Source organism: Suricata suricatta, chromosome 2 (assembly GCF_006229205.1).
Source record: "Suricata suricatta isolate VVHF042 chromosome 2, meerkat_22Aug2017_6uvM2_HiC, whole genome shotgun sequence".
NCBI lineage: Eukaryota > Metazoa > Chordata > Mammalia > Carnivora > Herpestidae > Suricata > Suricata suricatta.
Genome location: NC_043701.1, coordinates 61,311,370 through 61,319,664, shown reverse-complemented (window position 1 = coordinate 61,319,664; position 8,295 = coordinate 61,311,370).

The following is an 8,295-nucleotide window of genomic DNA, read 5'->3' as shown; positions in this document are numbered from 1 at the left end:
ACCAAGTGTTGTCATATATATGAATTTATTAGTAATCAGGAACAAAACCTGGTTACCCTAAGGGAAGTCCCTGCTCTCTGTCCCGGGCCATGTAGTCCAACAAAAATCTTACAAAAAGAGTTCCCTCTGAGGCAGATGGAATGATGTTCTGAAAGCAGAATCAGCAAACCTTCTAGGTGGCATGGTCCTTCTCTAAGCAGGGAATATAGGACCAAATCAATTTCCAGACCTTGGGTCCTAACTTCAAATATGTGTTGTTGTTGGGCCTACTGACTGTGATGGTTTATTTATCCAAGGGCCTATCAAATCTAACTTTCCACATATTTTTTAAACTGTTAATATCACCAGTGAAATTGTTCCTAATATCTCTTATAATAATTAACCCCTCACGTGTAGACTTAGGTGCCTATATTTATAACACTAGTGCCAACTTCCTTGGAATGTGGATTCCCAGGTAGAGGGCTCTAAGTACTAATTAAGCAATCCTGCCTAAAAGGTGTATTCTTGATTAAAATCTGTCAAAATGCTAGTTTAAGTCCCTAGGATTTAGATTAATGTTAACTTATACCCATATATATCACACACTGAAATATTTTAAAGTTAAAATCACACAGAGACAGTATGACATTCGGGTTTTTATTTTTGTCCTTGATCTGATGTTAAAAATAAAACCAAAATTCATAGCATGGGCTATGATCCAATATCTTTTACTATGTAACAAACTATCTCAAAATGTAATAGGATCTAATGTACAGTTTGTTATTATAGTTAATAATACCATTTTACATACTTGAAAGTTGCCAAGGGAGTAGACCTTAAATGTTCTCACCACAAAAAAAAAAAAAAAAAATGGTAATTACGCGGCATGATAGATATGTTAGCCAACAGCTCTGATGGTAATCATTTGGCAGCACATATGTGTACCAAGTCAACATGCCGTACACCTTAAACCTACACAATACTATCTGTCAGTTATATCTCCAGAAATTAAATCTCAGGGGGAAAAAACCCTCATGGAGTAAAACAACACTAATTACCATTTTGTTTACAAATCTACAATTTGGTCATGGCTAGTTGGGAGTAACTCCACTCTTCGGCAGTTTCTGGGGCCTCAGCTGAAGGGCTTGGGGAGAACAGGATGAGGAGTTGGGGCTAGAATCATAGGAAGTCTTTTTGGCTCACCTATCTGGTACCTGGACTGGGAAGATGCAAATATAGGCTCAGTTGGCAGTGTCGATGTGAGCATCTGTAAGTGGCCTCTTCACTCATAGATGTTTTGGGCTTCTGACAAAATGGTGGCTGGGTTCCCAGAGGGAGCAACCCCAGAGTGAGTGTTACAAGAGAACCACAGAGTGTGGCCTTCGCAGAGATGGAAGTCACACAGCCTCACTTTCCACGATGTTCTATGGTGACAAACCACCCCCGATTCAAGGGAGTAGACTTAGACCCTGCCTCCAGAAGGGCAGTGATTAATCGCTGCACAAGACTGTGGGGAATGGGAGACGCTGGGGTGGCCAACCACTTGGAAAAACAATCTGCCACAGGCTAGGACTAAAAATGAATACTATATGATAACTGGGCCTTTATTCTGAAAGAAGCTCTTAATTTAATTGTGGAAACAGAAAAATAAACTAATAATTCTAATAAATACAAGATGGCGATAAATCAGGAATCAGCAAACTGTGACTTGCCTCCTGTTTTGTAAATAAATTTTATTGGAACATATCCATCCTTATTCATTTACATATAGTCTCTGGCTGCTTTCATGCTACAAAAGCAGAGCATAGTAGTTACGACAGAGGCCATATGGCCTACAAAGCTTAAAATATTTACTTTCTGGTCCATTCGAGAAAAAGCTTGCTAACCCCTGTAGAAGATTCTAGTAAAAAAAGCTTTGGCAGCACTGAGGAAGGGTAAATTAAGTTTTTATAGGAATTTCAAAGATGTTAAAAAGGTAAAATTTGGACTGAATTTTATTCAATGATCTATCCCTATTTGCCTTCTCTGAGAACAGATTTAGGGCAGTTTGCACAAGGATGTGGAAAGGATAACTAAGGATTCATCCACAAGTGGTACTGGGGAAGGGACATTCCAGGCAAAAGGAGTGACATAACACAACATGTCTAAGAAAATAAAAGGGTGGTATGTTCAGAGAACTGTAAAGAACTCAGTGCACTGGCCCTATGGTGGACACTCCAGGGCCAGAAAGGAACAAGAACTCATATGAGACCAAGAAATATAAAGTCTGAAGCATGGAACCTGAAAACTCTCAGGAAAACAGTGATGAAGAATGGATCCTGGCAGAGCCAGTAAGAATGCAATAACAGGGTTGTGTTCAGACATTCATGGGCATCATTCCCTCCCCTACCCAGCTGTCTCTTCCTTTGTTACCTCAGCAGAGATGTCCTCTCTAATCAGTGTATCTAAAATAGCAAATCCCTTCTATTGCTCTGTGTTCCTTTACTGTGCTTTACTTTTTTTGCTGGCAATTAATATTAGCTACCATTATATATTTATTTCTCTATGGCCTATTTCACCCCATTAGATATAAGTTTCAAGAGGAGGGACTTTATCTGTTTTGTTTGTTGCCATTACCCCAGTGCTTGGCATGTGTACAATTGACTCATCTGTTGAATGAATGAGTGAATGAATGAATGAATGAATGAATGAATGAATAGGGAAACGTCAAAGAGCAGAGCAACCATAATTCAGGAACAACCTGGCTGTGGGAGGTGGGATGGAGAAAGTATGAGGGCCATTCTAAGATTCCTAGAACAGGGGGTTCTGGGTGGCTCAGTCACTTGAGCATCTGACTCTTGATTTCAGCTAAGGTCATGATCCCAGGGTCATGGGATCCATACCTGTGTGGAGCTCCATGATGAGTGTGGAGCTTGCTTAAGATTCCCTCTCTCTCCCTCTGCCCCTCTCCCCTTCTCTGTCTATCTGTCTGTCTCTCTCTCTCTCTCTCTCTCTCTCTCTCTCTCTGTCCCTCTGTCTCTCTCAAATAAAATTTTAACAAAGATTTCTGGGTCAGGTAGCTGGGTAGATGCTGATGTCATCACCTAAGGGAAGCAGAGCAGGTATGGTGGAGACTGATGTATTGGGTAAGGAGCCTGCAAGTCTGGTACTGAGATTGCTGAGTTCAAGGTGCCTCATAAAACCTTTCAGAGTAGCTATTCAGTAGACAGCTAGGAATATTGATATTAAAGCAACTGTGTTTGAAGATTTGAGATCATCTCAATATAGATGACAGGTGATACCATGGCAAGATACGAAATTTTCAAAAGAAAAAAAAGGCATAAAGGAAGAAGAGAGCTGGTGACTGTATCTGGAAAGAGAAAACATCCTTTAGGAGGCTGGTAGAGAAAAGGGAACCAAGGAGACTTAGGGGAGGTCAGAGAAGAGAACCAGAGAAAAGCTAGTGCTAGGGGAGCCAAGAGAGCGCATTTTGAAGAAAGACAATGGCCAACCAACACAGACACAACAGAAGGTTTGTGATATAAGGACTGGTGAGGGATTCCCAAGAAGATCTAAAACGTTCCCATGGTGACTCTCACTGTTGAGCACTGCTTATCTCTTAGAGAAATTGCTGTAACTCCTATGACTTGTTTCCTTTGTACAGTTTTTCTCTGCCAGCCTCAGAGAAATAAGATTCATAGATCTAAAGACCAAAATTCTACTTCTGCAGCTGACAGCTATGTTGTCTCTGTGACCAGGCAAATCCATGGTAAAGGGAATGTTAATCCAAAGATGTTAATAATACCACAAATCCAACTATGTGGGTTAATCATTAGGGTGTCCACTCACTGACTAATGAACCTCTGTCTTGGGTAATTAATGAAAACAATATGGAGTCATTGTTTTGAGTATGAATCACAGCCAGAATAGATTTGCTTCAGTTGTAAATTCAAGTAAACAAGGCATTTCAAGGGAGGCAGCACTGTACTCTTGGCTAAAGGTGGTAAATTTTTCTCTGAATCTCAGCCTGTTTTTATTCCTTCTCTTTTGTTCTCTCAATATCCACTCTCACCTCAATATGACATCTATTCTCTTCACCTGCTGGAACTACTCTCTCCACATCATTACCAAACACTACCTGATGGAATCCAATGACCTGTCCAGCATCTTCATCTGCTGTTTCTGACCTGGTTGGTCATCAGTCACCTTCACCCTTTGTTGGAAGGTCCTTTTCCTTTGGTTTCTCTAATATCAGATTCTCCTGTTTCTCTATGTATTTCTTCTTATTTCTTTAAATGGCTGGATTTCCTTCTTCCAGCCCTAAACCATAGTTGTCTGCTAAAATCCAGTTGTCATTCTTCAGGCTTTCTACTACACTCATCCTTGTCTCCCCCACTTCTCTGCCCTCCTACTGTGTTCTAGCTGGACTTATAGTTTATATTTCCTGTGAATGTCATTGTTATATATCTCAACATGAGTAGTAATATACAAAATATTACCTACAACGTATTGGTAAGATGCTGCCTACTTAAGTCAGTGGCCAGTTTAGATCATCTTTTTATATTAAAGTCAAAGATGATATTCTGACATGATATACACAAAGTATTTTGAGGTAGAATGTCTGAGAATATCCTCTCATCTAAGGATGAGACTGGGCAGTATTTAATTCAGATTGGGGACTAGACTAGTTCAATTAAGAAAACACTACTCAGAGGGAAAAGTCTATTAAAATTAAATAACTTTAGGGCACAATGCTAGGTGTTAATTTACATATATTAAAAAGGCAATTGTAGGAAGCCAGTTAAAACTCCTTCTACAATAGATTTTACTGCAGAGGTTAAAAGTTCATTACTGCACACATTTTCTTTAATAAGAATTTAACTCATTAAATACTACATATGTTTATTTTGCTACATATTTAAAGTTTATATTTTGTCTGTACCCTTTAAGACTCTAAGCTTTTTAAAATAAGTTTTTTAAAATCTCAAGTGTAAATTATACATTTATAATATCACCAAACCCTCAGTCATTCCTATTCAGATACTAGGTTTATCCTGGCAAATCCTCGAGCCAAAGTAAAACACACATTTGTTAAAAGGAATAGAAGGAAGGGTGAAGTCAGCCAATCCCAGTTTAAAATAAACTCGAGTCCCAAATACATAAGTGATGTTCAAGATGTTAGCCCTTCAAATGGAATCTGTTCTAGCTTTCCTATTTCTGTCAAAAGTAACATTATTTCCCTGGTGCACAGGCTTCACATCTTAGGGATTCCTCCGCCTCTGCCCACCCCTTTCTTACTTATCTCCAGCTTGTCTGCAACTATTACTCATTCTTCTTTATCTCAGAGCTACTATGTGGTCAAGGCCATGAATCCTTCAACAAAGGGAGTGACATGCCTTCTCCAGGGTCCTCCTGATCCCAATCCCTCATCTGGTTATTTCTCGCCAGGTAACTCTTTCATATGATTCCATGACTGCCCAAGTTTAAGAGAGCTCAAAGAATTGTTTTAAATCATTTTGAGATGAACTTTTAAAATCATCTGAGATAAAAAAAAAAAAACTTTTATGCCTTTATATATATGCAAGTGAGTATACATCAAAGTTCTTTCAATCAGTCATATATAATTGGAGATAAAATGTGTTTCCATTTTTCCCTGCATCTTTGTGACATCCGGCTTTTTAATTTCTGAACACTTCTATTATTGTATTGAAAAGTCAATCTTAAGTTAGGCTCCAGGCTCTGAGGTAGCTGTCAGTACAGAGCCTGACGCGGGCTCAAACCCACAAACCATGGGATCATGACCTGAGCTGAAGACGGATGCACAATCGACTGAGCCACCCAGGTGCCTAAATATACTTCTAATAATAGAGGCATGAAAATAATTATCTTGAGAGGTGGAAAAGTAAAAAATATAAGTAGATTCAAGAAGGAGTTAGATACATTTGAGAAATAGGGATCAATAATGAGTTATCAACACATATTCAGAATTTTATCCATAGTCATCAGGATATTACCATATGCAGCATAACAAAAGATGCCATGAAAGTTTGCTCTTTTCCTGGATGGTGTGTTTCAAACATGCTCTATTTCCTCTAATATAAAAACCAAACTAAGAATATGGGTTCAGTTTCTTCAATTATGAAATGGCTATGATGGTCTTGAAGAGTGGTCTCCAAAATTTTAAGCAGCCCAAATCATAAACCAGATTAAAGTAGAACCATCAGATGAAAGCATCCACAGGAACCAGATGTTACTGCTTCTACCATGCCCGGAAACCCTGCCCAGCAGCCTCCACAGATAAATCATTGACTTGGAAGATCTCTAAGTTTCTTCCTTGTTGCTAGGATTCTCTCCTGAACTTAGATTTCAATGTCTTCCATCAAATGGTCTTTCCTTCCTTTATCAAATTCAGGTTTCTCCATTCCCCCTCAGGGTTCAGGATACAAGCCCAAATGGCCATGGACAAGGTGAAAATTGAGGCAATCCAGAAATCCATCCCTCATCTAAACGATTTAATTCCAGAGTTGCCAGATCTTTCCATTTGTCCAAAGAATCTAGAAATCTGGCTCTTCCTTTTAAACTCTAGAGATTTTGGGGGTGCCTGGGTGGCTTAGTCAGTTGGGCATCTGACTTCAGCTCAGGTCATGATCTCACAGTTTTTGATTTTAAGCCCCACATCGGGCTCTGTGCTGAAAGATCAGAGCCTGGAGCCTGCTTCAGATTCTGTGTCTGTCTCTTTCTGCCCCTCACTCTATCCCCCTCAAAAATAAATAAACATTAAAAAATAAAAAAAATAAAATCTTGAGTTTCTTTTTAATGTGTAGCTATGATGGTTAGTTTATGCGTCAACTTGCTACGCTATGGTTCCCTGTTGCTCAGTCAAACACTAGTCTAGGTGTTGCTGAGAAGGTATTTTGTAAATGTGGTTAACATCCACAATCTGTTGACTTTAAGCAAAAGAGAATACCCTTGATAATATGAAAGGACTCATTCAATCATTTGAAGACCTTCAGAGCAAAAAACTGGGGTTTCCTGGAGAAGAAAGAGTAAGGAATTCTGTCTCAAAACTGTAACATGAAAATTTTATCTTAATTTCCAGTCAGACAGCCTGCCCCACAGATTTTGGACTTGCCCCCCCTCCACACATTCTTGGTTCTGTTTCTCTGAAGAATCCTGACAGATAAAGTAGCCAAATCAAACTTTTATGAAACTCTTTAGGCCAAACAAAGACCTACATGAACCAAGCCTATGCTTGCAAGCCCCCAGTAAGTGACCTCAGTGCCCTACAATCCAGCCCATCTACTCGGGAGCCCCTGTTTTACCCACTCCTGGTCATGGTTACCACCATGTCCTTTCCGCACAAAGAAAGCCTTTCCCATTTTATATTCCCAGCCAAACCCAGTGTTACCCAAAGGAACTACAAGCAAAGCTCTTCTCTTTCAGGAAGCTTCTATAATAATTTGATGCCACAATGCTCTCTGTGCATTAGTTTTAATTCCATCTACATTTAATGTTCATAGATAGAATGTACTATGTAATGTGATATTTATGATTTTCTAAATTGTTCTCAAAACATTATTCACCTTGTCTCTTAAATATTAATAAAGATCTCACCTTTCGAGATTGTCTGTCATCATTCAGCAACTTGTACCAAAACCAAATTGTTCTAGAAATTAGGAGATATGATGAGTTCTAGTCTCAGGTCTGTCCCAAGTTAAGGGTATTACCTTGGAAAGGTCTCTAGGCTTCTCTGTATAACAGAATAAAGCTAATTAATGGCTAAAGTTTACCTATTGCTCATCATGATCCAAGTACTATGAGCTTCACATACTTTCATTCACTTAATTGTTAAAATTTTATGAGGTAGGTACCATTGTGTAGAATAAACTAAGACATAGAAATATAAAGTAAGTTGCTCAGGGCCAGCATACAAGCAATGGAACCAGGATTTGGACCCAAGCAGCCTGGTTCTCAGCCCACATTCCTAACCACTATACTAAGGAGACTCAAAATATGTATTGCATAATTCCAAGGAGCTCTAAAATTCTATGATTTTACTTCTTTTTTAAATGTTTATTTATTTTTGAGAGAGAGAGAGTGAGAGTGTCTGTGTGAGTGAGCAGGGGCGTTATAGAGAGGAGGGGGAACAGAGGATCTGAAGTGGGCTCCATGTTGACAGCAGAGAGTCTGATGCAAGGCTCAAATTCATTACCTATAAGATCTTGACCTGAACTGAAGTTGGATGTTCAACCGACTGAGCTATCCAGGTGCCCCTCTATGATTTTACTGCTAAAATCACCTTTGCTCAGTATGTCTTTATTATAAGACACAATTAGG